This window comes from Pseudophryne corroboree, chromosome 1 (assembly GCF_028390025.1).
Source record: "Pseudophryne corroboree isolate aPseCor3 chromosome 1, aPseCor3.hap2, whole genome shotgun sequence".
Lineage (NCBI taxonomy): Eukaryota > Metazoa > Chordata > Amphibia > Anura > Myobatrachidae > Pseudophryne > Pseudophryne corroboree.
Window position 1 is genome coordinate 870,794,765 of NC_086444.1, and position 26,414 is coordinate 870,821,178.

At 47.4% G+C, this 26,414-nt stretch overlaps 1 long non-coding RNA gene across 1 annotated transcript in view; it reads right to left on the reverse strand.

The window, feature by feature from the left end:
- Positions 1-25,233, reverse strand: part of LOC134958003 (uncharacterized) — a 307,169-nt gene extending 281,936 nt beyond the window's left edge. The window contains exon 1 of the long non-coding RNA XR_010186838.1: positions 25,094-25,233. This is a non-coding gene — a long non-coding RNA (uncharacterized LOC134958003). The remainder of the gene's footprint in view (positions 1-25,093) is intronic.
- Between the last annotated feature and the right edge of the window lie 1,181 nt (positions 25,234-26,414).

Here is a 26,414-nt window from a genome sequence, read left to right on the forward strand (position 1 = left end):
AGATGCAGTGATGCTTACATGCGTAATGCCCCCTATAGCAGTGACGCTTACACACGTAACGCACCCTGCAGCACTGAGACTTACACATGTAACGCCCCCTGTACCAGTGACGCTTGCACACGTAATGCCCCCTGTACCAGTGACGCTTACACACGCAAAGCCCCCTGTACCAGTTACACATGTAACGCCCCCTGTACCAGTGATGCTTGCACACGTAATGCCCCCTGTACCAGTGACGCTTATACACGCAACGCCCCCAGTACCAGTGACACTTATACACGTAACGCACCCTGCAGCACTGAGACTTACACATGTAACGCCCCCTGTACCAGTGACGCTTGCACACGTAATGCCCCCTGTACCAGTGACGCTTACACACGCAAAGCCCCCTGTACCAGTTACACATGTAACGCCCCCTGTACCAGTGATGCTTGCACACGTAATGCCCCCTGTACCAGTGACGCTTATACACGCAACGCCCCCAGTACCAGTGACACTTATACACGCAATGACCCCTGTATCAGTGACGCTTACAAACGCAACGCACCTGGTACCAATGACGCTTACACACATAATGCCCCCTGTACCAGTTACGCTTGCAAATATAACGCCCCTGTACCAGTGACGCTTGCACGCGTAACACCTCCTGTACCAATTACACTTATACAAGATGCAACGCCCCCTGAAGCAGTAACGCTTACACACATTATGCTGCACAGTCACACATACACCACATACACATATACATACATATGTACATACTGTACATACATACAGATGCGCACACGCACACACACACACAGGGCCGGCTCCAGGCCTACTAGCACCCTGAGCGAGAAAATGTAAAAGCGCCCCCCCCCCCAAGCGCGCGCCGAAGGCGCGCGCTCCCGGAAAAGTGGGTGTGGCCTCTGGAAAGTGGGCGTGGCCTCATAACTTCATATCATCAAACTATAAACATATTTTCACACAATTAGCAGCCTTACACATAGCCACAGTAGTGTTCCTTACACACAATGTCTCCAGTATAGTGCCAGCTACACATGACATGCCCCGCAGCAGTGCCAGCTACACATGACATGCCCCGCAGCAGTGCCAGCTACACATGACATGCCCCGCAGCAGTGCCAGCTACACATGACATGCCCCGCAGCAGTGCCAGCTACACATGATAGTGTTCACTTTTTAGGGCATGGTGCTGATCACAGGGAGGGCACATTTTTAAGTTAGGAGGGCAAAATGATGTACATACTGCTTGTTGTTCCCATACCTATATGTCAAAGAATGGACAGTGCGCGCCGAAGGCGCGCAGCAAAAATTAAGGGGAGTTACTTCGTGGGGAAGGTACGTGGCCACATAATAGTGGCAATTTGCATTACACCACACAGTAGTGCAGCTAATACACACTGCACCAGGTAGAACCTCTTATACACTTTGCGCCAGGCACAGCACTGAGACACATTGCCTAGCCACAGACGCCTAGCGGGAACACTACATGACACGCCCCCCAGCAGTGCCAGCTACACGCGACATGCCCCCCAGCAGTGCCAGCTACACGCGACAAGCCCCCCAGCAGTGCCAGCTACACGCGACAAGCCCCCCAGCAGTGCCAGCTACACGCGACAAGCCCCCCAGCAGTGCCAGCTACACGCGACATGCCCCCCAGCAGTGCCAGCTACATAAATGGCCACAGAGTGCCAGATACATAAGTGCCCCCACAGTGCCAGATATAAAAATGCCCACACAGTGCCAGATATGTCCCCACAGTGCCATATATAAAATTGCCCCCACAGTGCCAGATATGCCCCCACAGGGCCAGATACATAAATGCCCCCAGTGCCAGATACATAAATGCCCACACATTGCCAGATGCATAAATGCCCCCAGTGCCAGATGCATTATTGCCCCCCACAGTGTCAGATACATTAATGCCCCCAGTGCCTGATATGCCCCCACAGTGCCAGATATGCCCCAGTGCCAGATATGCCCCCACAGTGCCAGATATGCCCCCACAGTGCCAGATAAATAAATGCCCCCCACAGTGCCAGATAAATAAGTGCCCCCACAGTGCAGATATACCCCCACAGTGCCAGATACAGAAATGCCCCCAGAGTGCCAGATACAGAAATGCCCCCACAGTGCCAGATACATACATGCCCCCACAGTGCAGATACATAAATGCCCCCACAGCACAGATATGCCCCCACAGTGCCAGAAATGCCCCCACAGTGCCAGATACATTAATGCCCCCTCACAGTGCACAGATAAATGCCCCCCCCCCACAGTGCCAGATAAATGAATGCCCCCCAGTGCCAGATAAATGCCCCCACAGTGCCAGATACATAAATGCCCCCACAGTGCAAGATTCATAAATGCCCCCACAGTGCAGATATGACCCCACAGCGACAGATATGCCCCCACACAGTGCCAGTGCCCCCACAGTGCAGATATGCCCCCACACAGTGCCAGTGCCCCCACAGTGCAGATATGCCCCCACACAGTGCCAATGCCCCCACATAGTGCCAGTGCCCCCACAGTGCCAGTGCCCCCACACAGTGCCAGTGCCCCCACACACAGTGCCCGGCCCCGACGATCCCAACATACCTGCGGCGGCGCTGGGAGGGGACGTGCTGCTGTTGAGCCTGAGGGCCACCGACTGTTCCCGGCCGCTTGGTGCGCGCTGCGCGGCGTCTGGCGTCTGGCGTCTGACGTCTGACGTCAGACGCCGGCGCCGCGCAGCGCAGCGCACAGTTTTGAAAGGCCGGGGACGGCGGGGAGAGCTGCCTGCAGTGTACAGGGCCGGCTCCAGGTAAGACTATGGCGGCGCCAGCGCGCGGCGCCCATTAAGGGTGGCGCCCCGCGCGGCCGCTCTAGTCGAACGTGCCTAGAGCCGGCCCTGCACACACACACACACACACACACACACACACACACACACACACACACTCTCTCTCTTTCCAGCCACTTACATAAAGAAGTCTGGAAACTCGTCCTCCTGTGATGCAGGTTGCAGCCTGGTCCCGTGGAGCTCCGCCCGTTTTAGATCCGCCCAGCACACTGTGACTGGCTGCACTGTGAGTATGTGACAGGGGAGGAGGGGAGGAGGGGAGGAGGAGAGGAGGCTTCATGATGCCGACGCCGCTGCCTGTCATAGAGTTTGACGGGTGCAGCAGCCGGCATCAGCAGGGCAGGGGAACTCAGCACAGGGATGCAGAGCAGGTAGAGCGCCTCCCCACCTGGTGCCGACCTGCACTGCATCCCTTTGCTGAGCGGTTAGTGCCGGGCCTGGGTGGGGGACTTAGGGGGTAATTCAGACCTGATCGTAGCAGCAAATTTGTTAGCAGTTGGGCAAAACCATGTGCACTGCAGGTGTGGCAGATATAACATTTGCAGAGAGAGTTAGATTTGGGTGGGATATATTGTTTCTGTGCAGGGTAAATACTGGCTGCTTTATTTTTACACTGCAATTTAGATTTCTGTTTTAACACACCCCACCCAAATCTAAAGGCCCGTACACACTGGTCGATATATTGGCCGTTCTCCTGAACGGCCGATATATCGCGGGACCGTCGGCCAGTGTGTACGGCCGATACGTCTGTGAACTCCGTCGTTCACAGACGTATCGCGTCGGCCGCGCAGCACAGTCGACGGCCAATATAGCTACCGATATATTGGCGCGTCGCTGTGTGTGTACGGGGCGGTCGGCCGACCGCGCGTACACGTGCTGCGGCGGCCGGCGGTGATTGACAGGTGAACTGGGTGGGCGTGTGTACACGCCCGCCCAGTTCATGACGTCAGTCCCCGACGGATCGAGCAGTGTGTATGCTGAACACACTGCTCGATCCGTCCATAGATATATCTGCAGATCAATTGATCTGCAGATGTATCTGTTAGTGTGTACCCATAACTCTCTCTGCATATGTTATATATGCCCCACCTGCAGTGCACATGGGGGCTAATTCAGACCTGTTCGCTCACTAGGGTTTTTTTGCAGTCCTGCGTTCGCATAGTCGCCGCCTATAGGGGAGTGTATTTTCGCTTTGCAAGTGTGCGAACGCATGTGTAGCAGAGCTGTACACACAGATTTTGTGCAGTCTCTGAGTAGCACAGGACTTACTCAGCTGCTGAGAACACTTCAGCCTGTCCGGGACCGGAATTGACGTCAGGAACCCTCCCTGAAATGCATGGACACACCTGCGTTTTTCCAAACACTCCTACAAAAAAATGGTCAGTTGCCACCCACAAATGGCTTCTTCTTGTCAATCTCCTTGCGAACGCCCGTGCGAACGGATCTTTTGCACAAACCCATCGCTGAGCGGCGATCCGCTTTGTACCTATACAAAGTGCCTGTGCATTGTGGTGCATACGCATGCGCAGTTTAGACCTGATCGCCCACTGTACGAAAACGCAGCCTAGCAATCAGGTCTGAATTAGGCCCATGGTTTTGCCCAACTGCTAACAAATTTGCTGCTACGATCAGGTCTGAATTACTCCCTTAGTGTACAAGCCATGATAAGGCACATATAGATATATATAATAATGTCATAAATGGTATATTGCCCATTTCTCTATAAGCAGGTGATTTTGAAGTTAGTAATATCACTAGAATTATTAGTGTAACAGGAGAGCAAGCATAACATTTACTTTTAGGCCCCTGTTGTAACACACTTCTGTTACTGGCACCCTTGCTTGTAGGCTGTTGAGGGCTAGGACCAGTCTCAGAAAAAATAGGGCCTATAGCAATAGCGAAGTCTGTGTTCTGTGCATAACATGAGAATGCTTGCAGTACAATGTGTAGGATATAGGTTGATCATCAATATAAATCCTATGACAGCAACAGAAATATAAAAGAGACAACCCAGTAGCTCAGGGGGGCTGGGGGGGAGGAAGTCCGAGTACCTGGAAACCCCCCCTTGATGAGCCAAATGTTTTATTACTGAAACGGAGACAGCATTGTCTCCATCTCAGCAAAAGCCGTGATCGCGACTACCGGCGCTGCTGCTCCAGCAGCAGAGAGCTACAATATATAGTTCTCTGCATAGTGAAAGTCCGGGGGGAGCTGCTGGCTGTGGAAGCTCAGCCTCAGCAACTCCCTCCCACCCTCCTCACAGAATACACAGTCCCCGGAACTCCTGAATCACTAAAACCGTTCCCTGGCCCTATTGTCTTCCCCAAGGAGTATTCATCCCAATAGACATACAGACCATAAGAGGCGGCATTCAAAGGCTTGCAATCAAGTTAAAAACGTGTATCCAAATAGTCAGACTGATTGCAAGCCTCCGAGTGCCGCCTCTGTTGTGGATGTCTATATTATATACATACATAATATATATATATATATATGTTGACATAAAACAGGTAAGGTCGCTCTGGCCACTAGTATCCACAGATGCAGACTTACCTCTACTACAGGGTACCCGGGTGCTTACTAGCCACACGAGGGGACAGAGCATTAGGGACATTGTGGTTAAGTCTGACATTACAGGTTTTTCAAAGATGCCTAAACAGCATTTTTTAAGCCGCAAAAATGGGTGTTTTCGCCACTTGTTGGTACCTCCAGACAGGAGATACCATCACACATGCATATTCTGGAAGGAAATTTAAGATCAATTGGCCATTATCTTGCACATCCAGATTTGTGGTTTATGTGCTGTTTTCCCCTGTGGCCTGCAATATGTGGGTAAGACTACCCGCCAATTCAAGAAGCGTATGGCTCAACCTCAACACCGTACTGCTATTAGAGCTGCCATTAATACGGGACAGAGTGACCAGCCGGTGGCCCGGCATTTTGCCGAGAGGGGACATGGGGTGGCGACTATTCGCTATAAAATAATAGACCATGTACCGCAGTCTATCAGGAGAGACAACAGACACAGATCACTTTTACAGCTCGAGGCCAGCTGGATCTTTAAATTGGATACCATTTACCCAAAAGGGTTAAACGAAAACATGGGCCTTAACTGTTTTTTTGTGAGTTAGGCTCATATATACATCTGAATCGGCGGTTGGGCAGTGGTAGTTATCACTTGGAGGGGGCATATTAATGTATTTTAGGATACATGAATGTACTGTATAAATGTCTCTGGACTGTTGGTGTCTGTTCTTATGTTGATTCTGTTGCAACGTTATATGATACATATTATATATGCTTGGTGCTTGAAGACTATTTGTGTAGCAATTTTGTGACACGATCTATTCTTGCAAGTGTAATGTATACGTGTTTTTTATTGTATATTTTTTATCATGGTGTGTATTAGTGCGGCCCAGCACTCATAGTCATTTTTAGCTAGCACAAACACTGTATTTTAGTTATGCTACGTTTACTAGTAGCTCATACACAGACCCCTATCTGCGGTTAGCGGGTAGCTTTTTTGCCTTGTCACATTAGGCAAGCACTGCCTTGTTCACTTACACAGACCCAGCGATTAGTGCGACGGGTCTCTTATAAACATGTCTCACATTTAGTAAACACAGTAAAGTCCTCCGCGAGCGGGTTGCTATGACTACGGAATGCCGGGTTGTCTCCACGGCAACCTCCTGACGCCTGCCGGGTCTAATTGCGTCACTTCCGCTTCCGGCAACGGGAGCTGTGACAGGGGGTGCGGCGGTCGGATCCCGGGCAGGCTGGCGGGAATTGCCATGTACAGGATTGGTGGAGGTATGATATAAATTTGTGTTTGATTGTTCACTTTGTTATCCTTGCAAACTGGAGGGCGGGGGTAGCAAGTCTGCGCTGAATAGGACTGAGACAGCTGGACGTGTGGAGAGTGCCAGAGCTCCCTAAGGGCTCAGTACAAAAGTGCAAAATGAAAAAGGGGGTGTGCTCTCTCTACAATGGCGCTGGTCTCTCTTACGGTCACCTATGTATGTGGATAATACCCAGATGTGAAAGTGTATGTTGAAACACACTGGTATGGTAAATAAAATGGAATTTAATACAATACTAACATGCAATGTCTAAAAACAAGCAATACATAAAAAAAACAAGTGGACTGGGAACAGGCCATGGGGGTAATGTGATCCTACCGATGCAGGTGGAGGAGCCGCAGGTGTCAAATAAAGGCAGGGTACCCCGGGAAATACCCTGCTGGTGGCTCCTCTGATCGAATTCCCTTCCAGGCAATCAGGAAAACAGTCTGCCAAACGTCCAGGGGGTGGGCAGCGCCACAAGGTATCTCCAACGCGTTTCGGGACAGCCTGGTCCCTTCTTCAAGGCAAGATCTAAGATGGCCATGGAGCAACTACACAGTGGTCGAAGATGGCCGGTATGCGGCGGTATGGCATACCGGAAGTCCTTTTTATTTTATTTTAATAGTAGTGTGGAAGGGGAGCCTGGGAGGCAGCGTGTGAGTGCGCTCTCGGTAAGGGGAGGTGCTGGCGCTGGCAGTGCTCACAGGAAGAGCCTGGGCGGTCAGTGTGTGCGGAGGAGAGATGAGGATTTAGAGCGCCAACGAAGCCCCCGGAGTGCGGCCACTGAGAGAACGGCTCCCTGCACCCTCAACATGCGGGCCATCAACAGCAGCCGCCGAGCTCCCGGAGGTGCAGGTAAACAGGCAGCAGCTCCCCGGTGGCAGATTCTGGCCCCGCTACAGCTTAGCTTACTGTCGGGAGACCGGGTGCAGGAGTGCTGTACGGGGGGGGGGGGGGGGGCAGGACAGTGTGAGTGTGTGTGCTCAGTTTAGCAGCCCAGTGTGTGTGGGGGAGGGGAGAGTATGAGTATGTGTGTGTATTCTGAGTGGGTGGGTGTGCGGTTTGGGGGTGGCCAGTCTGTGTGTATGTAATCTACAGTCTGAGTGGGTGTGTGAGGGGGGCTGTCGGTGTGTGTAATATACAGTCTGAGTGTGTGTGTGTGTGTGTGTGTGTGTGTGTGTGTGTGTGTGTGTGTGTGTGTGTAAGGGGGTGGGGCAGTCTGTGCGTGTGTGTGTTTGATATTGGCTTTACACCTATAGTGTTTTATAGAAGGCATTGTAAAAATGTACACGTGTGAGAGGCATGTTGGTGGTAACACACACACACACACACACACACACACACACACACACACACACACACACACACACAAACACGTGTGCACGGAAACCCACCCTCACAAATCCTGTGTTTGCCCCTGGCAGCAGCCACCGGAGCCTCAGTGTAGCAGGGGCCTGGCCAGACAGCAGGAAACTCACCCTCGCCGGCACATCGCACACATCTGGGCGTCAGAAAGAGACAGCTCAGGCTGCAGACTCCATGTAGCTGCGGGGTGGCCTGGGGCACAAGATGGTTAATGAGCGACACGGCGCCGTGTACATGTCATAAGTGTGTCATGCTGTGTAAGTGTGTCCAAGTGCAGTGTGTGTGTGGCCGCCGGGCGCTGTGTAGAGGTGTGTGGGCTGTGCGTCAGTGGGCACTGTCCCTGTCAGCCTGTGGGTGTCTCCATTGTTCCCTGTCCTGTGTGACTTCCTATCATGCAGTGAGCAGGCAGTGCCTGTAGGGTGTATGTGGCTGAAAACCCCCGCCGTCGTCTTTCAAATGCCGTGCTGGAACCGTCAGACAATCAGGAGCGGACGCTCCTGATTGGCTGCCGGATCACAGCAGATCAAATGGTGGACAATGCCCCGGGCCTTCTCCTCAACGCCGCCGCCGCCCACGTCTTCCTCATCTCCACCGCTGCCCAGGGCCTTCTCCGCCGCCCACGTCCTCCGCACCGCTGCCGCTGGTAAGGGCCTTCTCACCGTCGCAGACTACAGCCTCTACTCCGCCGCCAACCACAGATACTGTTCCCTCTGTCACTGCTGTCCCTCACCCTGTCTGTCATGCTCTCTGTCCCTGTCTGTCACTCTCTCTGTCCCTGTCTGTCACTCTCTCTGTCCCTGTCTATTACTCTCTCTGTCCCTGCTGTCACTCTCTCTGTCACTGTCCCTGCTGTCACTCTATCTGTCACTGTCCCTGCTGTCACTCTCCCTGTCACTGTCCCTATGTTCCTGCTGTCACTCTCCCTGTCCCTTAATTGTAGATCATACCCTGTTACATAATTTGAATTGTGAATCATACCATGTTGCATAATGTGAATTGTGGATCATACCATGTTGCATAACGTGAATTGTGGATCATACCGTGTTGCATAATGTGAATTGTGGCTCATACCTTGTTGGATAATGTGAATTGTGGCTCATACCTTGTTGGATAATGTGAATTGTGGCTCATTCAGTGTGGCTTAATGTGTAAGGGGCACCAGTACTAGATAGTAATGGGGGTCCTAGTATTGTGGTGCATAACGTGGTACACTACACTTAAAGACACGCTCCTTTTCCGTGACCAGGCCCTCTTTTCCGTGACCACGCCCCCTTTTCCGGAGCAAGACGCGCACATATTTGCAACCTTCACTTTTCCATACCCCACAAGTCAAAATTTCCACTTCGACCACTGTATATATATATATATGTGTGTGTGTGTGTGTGTGTGCGTATTTATATATATATATATATATATATATATATATATATATGTGTGTACACAGTATATATATACTGTGTATATATGTGTATTTGTATATGTGTTTATATGTAAAATATACATATATATATATATATATATATATATATATATATGTATATGGAATCTGTATGTTTTACTGGCACACGGGATTCCGTCTGTCAGTATACCGTCAGCTGCCTCCTGTCTGTTGGAAGTAAGGCAGAGAGTTCCCTTGTGGGCTCGCTGCGCTCGCCACGCTTCAGACCTGGTGGCTAACTCTGCTTGCCACGTTATATTCCCACTCGGTTGGTGGCTTTGACCCACCAATCGAGTGGAATACCCTGTGGATGTCGGGATTTTGTTCAATATTTCACCGGCTGTCGGGATTCTGGTGTCGGTCTCCTGAATGGCGGGACCCCGACAACCGGCATTTTAACTGCATCCCATATATATGTATATATACATAACATATATATATATATATATATATATATACAGTTGTGCTCATAAGTTTACATACCCTAGCACTCTGGGGAGATCGCAAACGTGCAGTTCATGCAAGACAGCCCAAGAATTTACAGGAACTGGAGGCTTTTTGCCAAGAAGAATGGGCAGCTTTACCATCTGAGAAAATAAAGAGTCTCATCCACAACTACCACAAAAGACTTCAAGCTGTCATTGATGTTAAAGGGGGCAATACACGGTACAGGTATTAAGAACTAGGGTATGTAAACTTTTGATCAGGGTCATTTGGGTAGTTTCTGTTGTCATTATGATTTAAAAAGAGTAAACACAGTTGTTTGACAATAAATGGCTTCACCCAACCACTAACCATGAGTGAAAGAAAAGTTTGTGAGTTATCATTCATATTCTCTGACAAAAGGCCAGAAAATCACAATTCTGCTAGGGTATGTAAACTTATGAGCACAACATTTTATATATATATATATATATATATAGATGTATGTGTGTATGTATGTTCCAGCATATCTCTGGAATGCCTGGAGCAATTTACACCAAACTTGGTACACATATGACTTACAATCTGGAAAAAAATACGGTGGGGGTAAGACACCCCTAGCACCCCTGGGGGGGAGGTGGGAAGGGGGTGACATGTAAAAATCCATAGTGTTTGTGGTTGCTGAAAAGAATAGTGACACTCCCGATGCCGTTTCAGTCCAAGTACAGCCCACAACAGCATGGGGGGTGAGAAGAGGTGAAAAATAAAATGTCCAAAATGACCGGCAGTAGTGTCAAATCCATAGTAAATGGTCAGAGAGTTTATTTCACGACAGAAAGCGCCCCTACAGTGGTTGAACAGCCACCAAACACGACCTTAACAGCATTCTTTCAACTGTGTCAGCAGGATCCGACTGTCCGTTAACATATAGGCTATGTATCTTTACGCTGATTCTATTAGGGGTTGGGTAGTGAACTTAAACTTGAAGATGGGCGCAATGAAAATAGTCTTATTGCGTTCAGATTCCCACACGGGCGAAGCCGCGGGCAAAAAGCTAGTATATATATAAATATGCATACACACACACACATACACACCCATAGAAACCCCCCTGAATAAATCCTGCGTTTGCCCCTGCAACCCTCTTAATATAACCTGCTCCCCTATGTAGGTAATAGACGTGATCACTCTTCAGAATCTCCCATTGCTTGGGGTCAGGATGCTAATCCCACCACAGCTTGCTTTCAGTAGAGCTCCACAGAGACTGATGATTCTAATATTGGTCAATTAGGTAGAATATAAAGAGTAATAGGGGGATATCTAATTACCCGCGGTACATTACCACGGGTAATGATATCACCCAGGGCTATCATATTAGCCTTGATAAGCCAGCACGACCTGCGACTTATCAGGGTTTTTATGGTACCCTCTGCACCGGGTGCCGGCACCTGACAGCTCCCAGGTCAGCCAACCAACAGACAAAGAAGAAGGGGGGTGCAAATCCCCACCCCTAAATTCCCTTCCGCACACTGAAAATTACCTGTAACCATCCCTGAACATATCTGGTAATAAAATTCAGAGAATTAGTCACAAATGTTTGCAAACACATGTTTAGCTGCTGGCCACTTCACGGCTTCTCTGATACAGCAGTCCTAACACTACATGATAGCAGTGCCCACATAGGGCCATGTTATTTGTCACAGTAGGCCTTATGATAAAGGCTATTACTCAAACACTTCCAGATAGAGAGCTAACTTACCCGGGAGCCACCCCCAGGATCTCCCATTGGCACTACAAGGAACAGCGTGCCTTCCAAATGCTGCTCCCATTCAATGCCTCTTGCACACAAGCAGACAAACAATTTGGAAGCTGCTCAATCATACCTGGAGGTAATTATATATCAGGTGCTGGAAGGGGGAGGGGTCACAGACAAACAACAGACAAAGAGGAAGGGGGGTGCAAATCCCCACCCCTAAATTCCCTTCCGCACACTGAAAATTACCTGTAACCATCCCTGAACCTATCTGGTAATAAAATTCAGAGAATGAGTCACAAATGTTTGCAAACACATGTTTAGCTGCTGGCCACTTCACGGCTTCTCTGATACAGCAGTCCTAACACTACATGATAGCAGTGCCCACATAGGGCCATGTTATTTGTCGCAGTAGGCCTCATGAGAAAGGCTATTACTAAAACACTTCCAGACAGAGCTCCCAGGTCAGGCAACTCTGGCTTCCACAATGCTTCATCGTGGGTAATAATATACCACCCCCATAGAGTTGATAAGGAAATTATTAAGCTTCACGTACTGACACTTGAATAATGTAGCCTTGTAAACAGTAATAGCGGCACATTTATTCACTGTAGCTGCCAGACGTAAAGGACTTTTAGCTGTATTAGCGTATAGAATAAATTTCCTTTGAAAGTAGCTCCTGAGTAATACTGTGACCATTATATTTTACTAGGCATGTTATTCTGATGTTGCTAAGCACAGGAGTGAATATCCTTACTAAACGTCTAGCACAAAAAAAGTGTAAAAATATCTCAAAGCAATTCCAGTAGCCTCTGCGGAATGAGTGTGAAATGTAAGGTGACTGACGGACCTGCTATCTGAAACCCCTACTGCAATATTTCATCATCCCTCAGAGCTGTGTCAGGCAGCTGCTGTTACACATATTTGGAATATTGTTCACACTTTTAAAAATGGTAAAGCTATTGCAAAAAAAGCTGTAATTATGCATGTTTACTAAGGGAAGACATAAAAAATCATTACAGACTAAAGGGAAATATTTATTTTTAGATAAGTGCAGTGTTGATTTTGCAGGCTTAGTTCATAATGAGATAAAGCCATTAGCTTTCCCTTAGGTGATTGTAGCCAAAGGAATGAGAAAATTGCTCTTTACAATCAGGAAGAAAGTTAAGGGCCCTACACACTGGTCGATTGGCTGCCGAGGTGCCCAACGGCCAATACGGCCAACGTACGACACAGCAACGGTGGGGGAAGTGACGGGGGGAGTGAAGTTTCTTCACTCACGCCGTCACCCGGCTCCATAGCCCTGCACGCTAATATGGACAATGAACGAGCGCGGGGCCACACATCGTTCATCATTGGTGCATACACACTGAAAGATATGAACGTTATTTCATATCTTTCAGTGTAATCGGTAAATGTGTAGGGCCAATAACAGGATTCAAGCAATTTATTAAGAGTCTTAAAAAAGTTATCGTATAGACAAGAGCAGCCTGAGGCATTTATTTTATCCATCCTCGTGATGATTCTGATTTTTTCTTTTAAACCTTATACATTCTTGTTCACTTTCCTGGTTCGTGGAGACACCCCATTTTTCAGAAGGTTGGGCACCCCTCTTGCCAGAAGCGGATCTTGCCACGGGCACCAGGACTTTTGCCCGGGGCGCCGCCTTCCGGAGGGCGCTGCACCATGGCAAGATCCGCCACTGTGCAGTGTGCCCCCCAGCAGTGCCCCCCCGCCCCGCTGTGAGAAGGGATCCAGACGCTACGCGTCTACTTTCCCATCGTGGCGCTGGTCCCCCCCACTGTGAAGGGAATCAGACGCTAAGCGTCTAGTTTCCCTTCATGGAGAGGACCTTTGCTGTGCGGTGCGCGATGACATCATCGCGCACCGCACAGCATTGTGGCACAGACCCTAGGGGTCATAATTGACCTCTAGTGCCTATGCTGTGCTATGGGAGAGACGTCATGACTGACGTCTCTCCCATAGATCCGAGAAGAGCGACGCCGGCGGAGGTCTGCAGGTCTGGAATCAGGAGCGGGGATAGTAAATATGCTTTGTTTTTGTTTTTTATTTCCTTTCAGCGGCGCTGCAAATGGGGGCGTGACTGACCACGCCCCCGTATTAAGCCACGCCCCTAACTTTTGCACGGGGTGCCACCAGGGCAAGGACCGGCCCTGCCTCTTGCATTCTGCCCACTTCCGAGTGAAGTGGGCAGAAAAGGGAGATAAAGTAAATCAGCAGTCCCTTCAGAAGGGGGCAGAGCCTAATGACGCGATTATAGACTAATTGCATCATTTTTGCCCTGCCCCCTTATCAAATTTGCCCCAATCGCAGCATTTCATTAAAGGGGTGGTGCCTAAAGACGTTATTATCCGAGTCCCACCCCCATAGCAGGAAAGGGAGATAAAGTAAATCAGCCGTCCCTGCAGAAGGGGGCAGCGCCTAATGACGCGATTATAGACTAATTGCATAATTTTAGCCCTGCCCCTATGCAAATTTGCCCCAATCACAGCATTTCACTAAAAGGGGTGGTGCCTAAAGACATTATTATCCCAGTTCCACCCCCATAGCCATCCACCTGCTTCTCCTCTCTGCTCATCTCCTGAAGAGGAAATCATGAATGTAGGTAAGTATGACCTTATCTGTTCTCATCGAGGCTGACCCTGGCCTAATGGAGGATGGACCCGGCAGTGATCATGCAATGGCAGGCAGCCTAGAAACAAATCAGAATGAGGTAGCTGTATCAGATTTGCTCCTAGACTGTGTCTCACAGTGCCGGCTGCATAGTTGTCTTGTGCTATGAGAATTTCCTCTTCTCACTTGTAGAACTGACAGTGAGATCAAACATTCACTGTGCTTGACCTGCAGAAATCCTTGTGACAAGTACAGATGAGAAATACCTGGTGGCCATTGTATGGAGAGGATCAGTATGAGGACAGTCAGCTCTAAAGGACATGAACAATTTTCCTTCACCAAAACAGGGCCCCAATATTACAAGCAATTGACAAGCTACAACTGGACTTGAGATATCATTGCAGTAGCAGTAGGTAGTCAAACCTGCAAGTGCAGTTATTAGAGAGCAGCAGGTTTGCCAACTGTCATAATTTTGATTGGGCAGTCACACTTTGGGAGGAAATCCCATGCAGTCAGCACTTTGTCCCAACTGCAGGAATATTTGGTAGTTATATCACACTTTATGCTGCTTTGTTCCTGAAGGAAGAGGTGCATAAAACTAATGCACAGTATCGCCAATGTGTTAAAAAGGTTGGAGGGCAGTAAATTTGGATGTTATTTTTTTTGTCTAAAATGGCATTTTTGTGTAGTGAGCTCAAGCTTAGTGTGACGGTACAATACAAAAGCCCTCACCACCTCGCATCCCGGCCCCAGTCACAGAATGGAGATTTAGGTCACACGGGACCAGACCAATTAGGGGATTCCCGCATACCGTCAGTAACCGCCTGTTACTGACTCCACCCACTGTACAGTGGGCAGGTGCTACGCTGCCACCACCAGACTCCTTGTTGACGTGGTGTCTGGAACCACGGGTCTGCTGTGCATGCGTCGACACGCTGTTTTACCACCCCTGTGTGGTGTTGACAAATCCCCAATAGTCGCTTGCTCAAGCTCGGCATTGTAGCAGGTGGAAGGCGGAACTTGGAGACGCTGAGTGCACCCTGGACAGCCGAAGAATGGAGCTAGGTTTGGCCTAGCCCTGCAGGTCACAAGATGAAGTGGTCGTCTTGAGGCAGAAGATGTTTTATTCACCCAAATAGTTCTGAAAAGAACTTTAGCAATACAGCAAGATGTTTACAGCAGAGTGAAAATGGTATAATACCCTTTTCACAGGGCAGCAGCCCTCCTTTTTATTAGAGATGAGCGCCTGAAATTTTTCGGGTTTTGTGTTTTGGTTTTGGGTTCGGTTCCGCGGCCGTGTTTTGGGTTCGAACGCGTTTTGGCAAAACCTCACCGAATTATTTTTGTCGGATTCGGGTGTGTTTTGGATTCGGGTGTTTTTTTCCAAAAACACTAAAAAACAGCTTAAATCATAGAATTTGGGGGTCATTTTGATCCCAAAGTATTATTAACCTCAAAAACCATAATTTACACTCATTTTCAGTCTATTCTGAATACCTCACACCTCACAATATTATTTTTAGTCCTAAAATTTGCACCGAGGTCGCTGTGTGAGTAAGATAAGCGACCCTAGTGGCCGACACAAACACCGGGCCCATCTAGGAGTGGCACTGCAGTGTCACGCAGGATGTCCCTTCAAAAAACCCTCCCCAAACAGCACATGACGCAAAGAAAAAAAGAGGCGCAATGAGGTAGCTGTGTGAGTAAGATTAGCGACCCTAGTGGCCGACACAAACACCGGGCCCATCTAGGAGTGGCACTGCAGTGTCACGCAGGATGGCCCTTCCAAAAAACCCTCCCCAAACAGCACATGACGCAAAGAAAAAAAGAGGCGCAATGAGGTAGCTGACTGTGTGAGTAAGATTAGCGACCCTAGTGGCCGACACAAACACCGGGCACATCTAGGAGTGGCACTGCAGTGTCACGCAGGATGTCCCTTCCAAAAAACCCTCCCCAAACAGCACATGACGCAAAGAAAAAAAGAGGCGCAATGAGGTAGCTGTGTGAGTAAGATTAGCGACCCTAGTGGCCGACACAAACACCGGGCCCATCTAGGAGTGGCACTGCAGTGTCACGCAGGATGTCCCTTCCAAAAAACCCTCCCCAATCAGCACATGATGCAAAGAAAAAGAAAAGAAAAAGAGGTGCAAGATGGAATTATCCTTGGGCCCTCCCACCCACCCTTATGTTGTATAAACAAAACAGGACATGCACACTTTAACCAACCCATCATTTCAGTGACAGGGTCTGCCACACGACTGTGACTGATATGACGGGTTGGTTTGGACCCCCCCCAAAAAAGAAGCAATTAATCTCTCCTTGCACAAACTGGCTCTACAGAGGCAAGATGTCCACCTCATCTTCACCCTCCGATATATCACCGTGTACATCCCCCTCCTCACAGATTATCAATTCGTCCCCACTGGAATCCACCATCTCAGCTCCCTGTGTACTTTGTGGAGGCAATTGCTGCTGGTCAATGTCTCCGCGGAGGAATTGATTATAATTCATTTTAATGAACATCATCTTCTCCACATTTTCTGGATGTAACCTCGTACGCCGATTGCTGACAAGGTGAGCGGCGGCACTAAACACTCTTTCGGAGTACACACTTGTGGGAGGGCAACTTAGGTAGAATAAAGCCAGTTTGTGCAAGGGCCTCCAAATTGCCTCTTTTTCCTGCCAGTATAAGTACGGACTGTGTGACGTGCCTACTTGGATGCGGTCACTCATATAATCCTCCACCATTCTATCAATGTTGAGAGAATCATATGCAGTGACAGTAGACGACATGTCCGTAATCGTTGTCAGGTCCTTCAGTCCGGACCAGATGTCAGCATCAGCAGTCGCTCCAGACTGCCCTGCATCACCGCCAGCGGGTGGGCTCGGAATTCTGAGCCTTTTCCTCGCACCCCCAGTTGCGGGAGAATGTGAAGGAGGAGATGTTGACAGGTCGCGTTCCGCTTGACTTGACAATTTTGTCACCAGCAGGTCTTTCAACCCCAGCAGACCTGTGTCTGCCGGAAAGAGAGAACCAAGGTAGGCTTTAAATCTAGGATCGAGCACGGTGGCCAAAATGTAGTGCTCTGATTTCAACAGATTGACCACCCGTGAATCCTTGTTAAGCGAATTAAGGGCTGCATCCACAAGTCCCACATGCCTAGCGGAATCGCTCCGTGTTAGCTCCTTCTTCAATGCCTCCAGCTTCTTCTGCAAAAGCCTGATGAGGGGAATGACCTGACTCAGGCTGGCAGTGTCTGAACTGACTTCACGTGTGGCAAGTTCAAAGGGCATCAGAACCTTGCACAACGTTGAAATCATTCTCCACTGCACTTGAGACAGGTGCATTCCATCTCCTATATCGTGCTCAATTGTATAGGCTTGAATGGCCTTTTGCTGCTCCTCCAACCTCTGAAGCATATAGAGGGTTGAATTCCACCTCGTTACCACTTCTTGCTTCAGATGATGGCAGGGCAGGTTCAGTAGTTTTTGGTGGTGCTCCAGTCTTCTGTACGTGGTGCCTGTACGCCGAAAGTGTCCCGCAATTTTTCTGGCCACCGACAGCATCTCTTGCACGCCCCTGTCGTTTTTTAAAAAATTCTGCACCACCAAATTCAAGGTATGTGCAAAACATGGGACGTGCTGGAATTTGCCCATATTTAATGCACACACAATATTGCTGGCGTTGTCCGATGCCACAAATCCACAGGAGAGTCCAATTGGGGTAAGCCATTCCGCGATGATCTTCCTCAGTTGCCGTAAGAGGTTTTCAGCTGTGTGCGTATTCTGGAAAGCGGTGATACAAAGCGTAGCCTGCCTAGGAAAGAGTTGGCGTTTGCGAGATGCTGCTACTGGTGCCGCCGCTGCTGTTCTTGCGGCGGGAGTCCATACATCTACCCAGTGGGCTGTCACAGTCATATAGTCCTGACCCTGCCCTGCTCCACTTGTCCACATGTCCGTGGTTAAGTGGACATTGGGTACAACTGCATTTTTTAGGACACTGGTGAGTCTTTTTCTGACGTCCGTGTACATTCTCGGTATCGCCTGCCTAGAGAAGTGGAACCTAGATGGTATTTGGTAACGGGGGCACACTGCCTCAATAAATTGTCTAGTTCCCTGTGAACTAACGGCGGATACCGGACGCACGTCTAACACCAACATAGTTGTCAAGGACTCAGTTATCCGCTTTGCAGTAGGATGACTGCTGTGATATTTCATCTTCCTCGCAAAGGACTGTTGAACAGTCAATTGCTTACTGGAAGTAGTACAAGTGGGCTTACGACTTCCCCTCTGGGATGACCATCGACTCCCAGCGGCAACAACAGCAGCGCCAGCAGCAGTAGGCGTTACACGCAAGGATGCATCGGAGGAATCCCAGGCAGGAGAGGACTCGTCAGACTTGCCAGTGACATGGCCTGCAGGACTATTGGCATTCCTGGGGAAGGAGGAAATTGACACTGAGGGAGTTGGTGGGGTGGTTTGCGTGAGCTTGGTTACAAGAGGAAGGGATTTACTGGTCAGTGGACTGCTTCCGCTGTCACCCAAAGTTTTTGAACTTGTCACTGACTTATTATGAATGCGCTGCAGGTGACGTATAAGGGAGGATGTTCCGAGGTGGTTAACGTCCTTACCCCTACTTATTACAGCTTGACAAAGGGAACACACGGCTTGACACCTGTTGTCCGCATTTCTGGTGAAATACCTCCACACCGAAGAGCTGATTTTTTTGGTATTTTCACCTGGCATGTCAACGGCCATATTCCTCCCACGGACAACAGGTGTCTCCCCGGGTGCCTGACTTAAACAAACCACCTCACCATCAGAATCCTTCTGGTCAATTTCCTCCCCAGCGCCAGCAACACCCATATCCTCCTCATCCTGGTGTACTTCAACACTGACATCTTCAATCTGACTATCAGGAACTGGACTGCGGGTGCTCCTTCCAGCACTTGCAGGGGGCATGCAAATAGTGGAAGGCGCATGCTCTTCACGTCCAGTGTTGGGAAGGTCAGGCATCGCAACCGACAATTGGACTCTCCTTGTGGATTTGGGATTTCAAAGAACGCACAGTTCTTTGCGGTGCTTTTGCCAGCTTGAGTCTTTTCAGTTTTCTAGCGAGAGGCTGAGTGCTTCCATCCTCATGTGAAGCTGAACCACTAGCCATGAACATAGGCCAGGGCCTCAGCCGTTCCTTGCCACTCCGTGTGGTAAATGGCATATTGGCAAGTTTACGCTTCTCCTCCGACAATTTTATTTTAGGTTTTGGAGTCCTTTTTTTTCTGATATTTGGTGTTTTGGATTTGACATGCTCTGTACTATGACATTGGGCATCGGCCTTGGCAGACGACGTTGCTGGCATTTCATCGTCTCGGCCATGACTAGTGGCAGCAGCTTCAGCACGAGGTGGAAGTGGATCTTGATCTTTCCCTAATTTTGGAACCTCAACTTTTTTGTTCTCCATATTTTATAGGCAGAACTAAAAGGCACCTCAGGTAAACAATGGAGATGGATGGATTGGATACTAGTATACAATTATGGACGGACTGCCACGGTTAGGTGGTATAAAAAAACCACGGTTAGGTGGTATATATTGTAATACAATTATGGATGGACGGACTGCCTGCCGAGTGCCGACACAGAGGTAGCCACAGCCGTGAACTACCGCACTGTACACTGGTTGATAAAGAGATAGTAGTATACTCGTAACAACTAGTATGACTGACTATGACGGTATAAAGAATGAAAAAAAAACCACGGTTAGGTGGTATATATTGTAATACAATTATGGATGGACGGACTGCCTGCCGAGTTCCGACACAGAGGTAGCCACAGCCGTGAACTACCGCACTGTACACTGGTTGATAAAGAGATAGTAGTATACTCGTAACAACTAGTATGACTGACTATGACGGTATAAAGAATGAAAAAAAAACCACGGTTAGGTGGTATATATTATAATACAATTATGGATGGACGGACTGCCTGCCGACTGCCGACACAGAGGTAGCCACAGCCGTGAACTACCGCACTGTACACTGGTTGATAAAGAGATAGTAGTATACTCGTAACAACTAGTATGACACTATGACGGTATAAAGAATGAAAAAAAAACCACGGTTAGGTGGTATATATTATAATACAATTATGGATGGACGGACTGCCTGCCGACTGCCGACACAGAGGTAGCCACAGCCGTGAACTACCGCACTGTACACTGGTTGATAAAGAGATAGTAGTATACTCGTAACAACTAGTATGACACTATGACGGTATAAAGAATGAAAAAAAAACCACGGTTAGGTGGTATATATTATAATACAATTATGGATGGACGGACTGCCTGACGAGTGCCGACACAGAGGTAGCCACAGCCGTGAACTACCGCACTGTACACTGGTTGATAAAGAGATAGTAGTATACTCGTAACAACTAGTATGACTGACTATGACGGTATAAAGAATGAAAAAAAAACCACGGTTAGGTGGTATATATTATAATACAATTATGGATGGACGGACTGCCTGCCGACTGCCGACACAGAGGTAGCCACAGCCGTGAACTACCGCACTGTACACTGGTTGATAAAGAGATAGTAGTATACTCGTAACAACTAGTATGACACTATGACGGTATAAAGAATGAAAAAAAAACCACGGTTAGGTGGTATATATTATAATACAATTATGGATGGACGGACTGCCTGCCGACTGCCGACACAGAGGTAGCCACAGCCGTGAACTACCGCACTGTACACTGGTTGATAAAGAGATAGTAGTATACTCGTAACAACTAGTATGACACTATGACGGTATAAAGAATGAAAAAAAAACCACGGTTAGGTGGTATATATTATAATAATACAATTATGGATGGACGGACTGCCTGCCGACTGCCGACACAGAGGTAGCCACAGCCGTGAACTACCGCACTGTACACTGGTTGATAAAGAGATAGTAGTATACTCGTAACAACTAGTATGACTATGACGACGGTATAAAGAAAGAAAAAAAAATACCACGGTTAGGTGGTATATAATTATACAATTATGGATGGACGGACTGCCTGCCGAGTGCCGACTGCCGACACAGAGGTAGCCACAGCCGTGAACTACCGCACTGTACTGTGTCTGCTGCTAATATAGACTGGTTGATAAAGAGATAGTATACAACAATATACTACTATACTGGTGGTCAGGCACTGGTCACCACTAGTCACACTGGCAGTGGCACTCCTGCAGCAAAAGTGTGCACTGTTTAATTTTAAATTAATATAATATTATGTACTCCTGGCTCCTGCTATAACAACCTGCAGTGCTCCCCAGTCTCCCCCACAATTATTATAAGCTTTTATACATTGATGTGCAGCACACTGGGCTGAGCTGAGTGCACACAGACTGAGTCACACTGTGTGACTGCTGTGTATCGTTTTTTTCAGGCAGAGAACGGATATAGCAGAGAACGGATATATTAAATAAAAGTTAACTTAACAACAACTGCACTGGTCACTGTGGTAAACTCTGTCTGCACAATCTCTCTCTCTCTCTCTCTCTTCTAATCTATTCTAATGGAGAGGACGCCAGCCACGTCCTCTCCCTATCAATCTCAATGCACGTGTGAAAATGGCGGCGACGCGCGGCTCCTTATATAGAATCCGAGTCTCGCGAGAATCCGACAGCGTCATGATGACGTTCGGGCGCGCTCGGGTTAACCGAGCAAGGCGGGAAGATCCGAGTCGCTCGGACCCGTGAAAAAAAAAGTGAAGTTCGTGCGGGTTCGGATTCAAAGAAACCGAACCCGCTCATCTCTACTTTTTATACAGTAAAAACACACTGTATCTCATGGGGGTAGTTCCCCCCTGAGTCTTTTCCATCCAATCAGAATATCTTACAAAATCTAAGTAGATGGATTAAATTTTAGAAGTAGATAATCAATTTCCTCCTTCCTGTCACACACGCAGTTTGGTGTCTTCTAAACTCCATCCCTTACCACCTCGTAGTTTACAATTCACCTTAGATACAGTTATCACATAGCTTCAAAATACACCCAATCTGACACTTTACATATGGAATAAGGAAATTCTTTGTGATTAACGCCTTTGTCTAAGGAGCTCGTACTCCCAGCCATTACCTGCCGTGCCCTGTCCAACATCAAAAGGTTTTGTCATTCACCCAATCTGCTAGGAGAGGGCAATTAGCATTCCATTTCCTAGTCACAGAATATAGGGGATCCTTATTCAGTCATGTATATATAGTAAGTGCATTTTTCCCTTTAAAATACATGTGACCACTTCTTAAATATAAATACACTTAAACATGCAATCCTACAACTGTGCACAGAGCACTACATATGACATCATTAAACATATTTTTAAATAGTCCGCGCCCAGCGCCGTAAGTACATTTCAAATATGGCACCTAGCGTCAGTCCACAGTTAAGTGCCACTGCCACCATTACACTTGTGGCCGACGGGGTCTCCGGCCACACTTAGTAAATGTTCCTTACGCAAAACCACAGACATTGGTAGGAATTCCAATTCACCATTAGTAAAAAATCTCACAAACTGTTTCACTACAACTGCAGAGCTATCTAATAATAGGCTTATTTCTGTCTCATCGGATTTGGTATATTTTGCTGACATTTATCATGTCGACATGAGAATGTCAACATGATGCATGTCAAAATGATTGGCATGTCAACATTGACATTCATCATGTGTACACTGATGAAATGTTGACAGGAATAGAAGGTCAACAAAATATCCTTGGGGGTCTAGTGCTGACTTACCTGCTATGGTAAATCCAGCTGTGTCTTCCAGGTCCAACGGTCAGCTGAGGAGGACTTCCCTAACCCTCCCTAAGTGCCTAAACATAGGCTCCCATCAGGTAACCTAACCCTAACCCTCCTTCTAGTGCCTAACCCTCCCCTCTTGTAGCCTAACCCTATTTCTCTGCTGCCGGTGCATTCAGAATGTCGACATTTCAGATGTCGCCATTGTGAACATGTTTACATTCTTTACATGCTGACATGTGTAATGTCAACATTTTAAGAATGTTGACATAACTCTTGACTACATCCCATCTCTAATATGTGCAGAGGTAAGATCCTGCCCCCAGAGGTTCCCACCACAGCAATGAAACAGACCTCCCAAGTCCAGAGAAGAGGACTAGGGACAGGGGGTAAGTGTAATGAGGACAGGGCGGGAAAGGGACAAAGAGGGGGCAGTTGATTTGACCCAGCATATACCGGGTCCATTTATAGTTTTATATTATCTGGTTCATATCCTACAAGCCGGCAACTTGCATTTGAAATCCAAACTGATTTCTTTATAGTCAGTGGCGGCTACAGCGCTGACTACCTTGTCATACCCTCCAACTGTACCTTTTTAATAGGTACAGTACCTTTTTTTTATGGTCTGTACCGATTTTTGGCTCTCCAAACTTCCATTGAAAGTATAGGAAAAGGGGCGTGACCACGCCCATTTTACCCATGGCCACGCCCCTTTTCTCATTTGTACCGATTTTTATGTGTAAAATGTTGGAGGGTATGCCTTGTGCAGGGATGAAATGCTAAGCCATATCAACATACATGTGCAGTTGTATGTAATATATGTGCTGGATTGTGTCCGGGATCAGCAATGGTGCTGTATACCACAGCCGCCATGCAGAAACCAGGACTCAGTATTAGGCTTCCCTCTCCTAAGCCCGCCCCCAGACTCTCAGAGTTGCAGGAGTCTGGGGGATGGCTTAGGAGAGGGAAGCCTAATGCCGAGTCCTGGGTTCTGTATGGCGACTATGGTATACAAAGCCGCTGCAGATCCCGGAAACACGCCAACACATATATTACATACATCTAAACATGTATTGTATATGTGCGTAGCGTTCCCTCCCTGCGCAAGGTAGACACATTGAGGCTCATATGAGATGATCGTTTTGCATTGCATAAAATACCAAATTTGTATTGTGTATAAAACGGATACCTATCAACCGATCTTTGCAGGAATCATATGAGGTACTGGAGGTCTGGTGTGAGCAGGCTAAAGCACACCGAGGAGAAGCTGCTACCTATTGGGAAAAGGAGATCCGTCACAGAGCATGCTAAATCTGAATTTGGTGAGAAATTACCAGAGTCTGCCTGTTTTAATCCATATATATTTGGAGCACTTACTCAGGATATATGACCTGCATTCTAGTCTACTGAAGTTTAACTGCATCATCGATTGAGCCTTGTTAAACCTGCGATTTGCGGTGTTCCTCATGAACAAAGGTGAGGTCAGAAGGTCTCACTATAAGTATATTTGGGGTGCTAATTGATGCACAAATTGTGAACTTTCAGTGTGAGTACGGGACTGCGCTAACATCCAGTTACCATCTATGTTGGGAGAGCTCAGCTGAATATAGAGCTCTGAAACCTTTGGAATCATTGTTGCCATTTACAATAAACAAATGACTATTTTGTTACATAAGTAACCAGCCTAAGATAATTACGGCTTTTCAGGAGCGCCTTTTTGTAATTACAATTGTTTTACATGTAGTATGTTTTTCTGATCACACCGGCCGAATGTATTGTATTGTGCAATAAATGTATGTTTTTTAAATTATAATATGATTGTTTTATGGTTCTTACCTTGAAACAGCAGCGCTACATTGTGTATATATATATATATATATATATATATATACTCGTTCTAATGTGCGGCACTCAGGTTTGCAGAAGTAAATTAACACCACCAGCAGTCAACGTTTCAATTTTACTCGAAAATTGTCATCAGGATGAATACAAAAGTGAAGAAGCTTACCTTATATCCCCACCAACGTGAAGTGTAGTGTGCATCGCTTCGTCCGGCGGAGACCCGCTCGGCCGCTGCGGCGCTGGATGATGACGTCATCGCGGGTTGCGCGATGCACGTCAGTGAGCCCGTCACCATGGTAACCCGTTGTGACACTCCTGGTATAAACAGTACAACATATGTAACTTGATTATAGTAATAAGGGACAGAAGCATGTATCAATATGATGTAGAGGAAGTAAGCTCAGCTATAATAGGAGAGGAGAGGTGTTAATGTATATATATAATATAATAATATATATATATATATATCAAGAAGCAGTAAAGCAGTCAGCGGCACTCAGGGTCTTAAAGAAGCAAGTGTATTAAAATTCACTCCAAGTTCCAAGGAAACTTGGAGTGAATTTTAATACACTTGCTTCTTTAAGACCCTGAGTGCCGCTGACTGCTTTACTGCTTCTTGATATACTCAATCACTTCAGAGGGCACCAGGGCCCACTATTCTTCTACAGTGGGAGTGCCAGTCCAAGCTATTCATTTATATATATATATATATATATTTATTTATTTTTTTATTTTTTTATTTTTTTTTCTTATATGATGTCATAAATAACTCCAAGGTACATGTAAAACAACAGAAATAAAAACACAATAGTGTAATATTGCTAAGATTCAGGGGCAGATTTATTAAGCCTGGTGAAGTGATAAAGTGGAAGGTAATAACACACCAGTCAAGTCAGCTCCTAACTGTCATTTTTCAAACCCAGTCTGTAACATGGAAGTTAGGAGCTGATTGGCTGGTGCATTATCACTTAGAAATCTGCCCCTCAGTCTCTGATTTACATCTTCCGGTGCTTATAGAGGGAATCAGTGTTCTAATAGACAAAATTCTGTACACTAGACTTGCTCCCCACTGAGGCTGTATATGGATATTACCTCTTGAGAAGGGTTAACAAAGGAAATGCTTACATACAGTATAGCTTACATGTAAGCCTGCTTAGTAAATGCAAGTCACGTCACACTGTATTAATTTTCCACACAGCAACATACACGATCTTGTGATGATGCTAAAACAGCTTTATATTGTGAACTGCGGATCATAAAAACCACAAAAACAAAACTTAAACCGGTGGAGTAGATCCAGTGCCAGTAAACAAGGCCTGCAATCACACAGTCACCAGTAAATGAGAAGGTTGAATCCCGGGATTTTTCTCCTCCTCTGGACCATGTGAGACCAGTATGATGGCAAAATTATTAATAACTCATCCCTGTGTCACTTTTACCAATGCATTTCGTTGCTCCAGACGTCTTTGTCAAGGTTAAGTGACCTG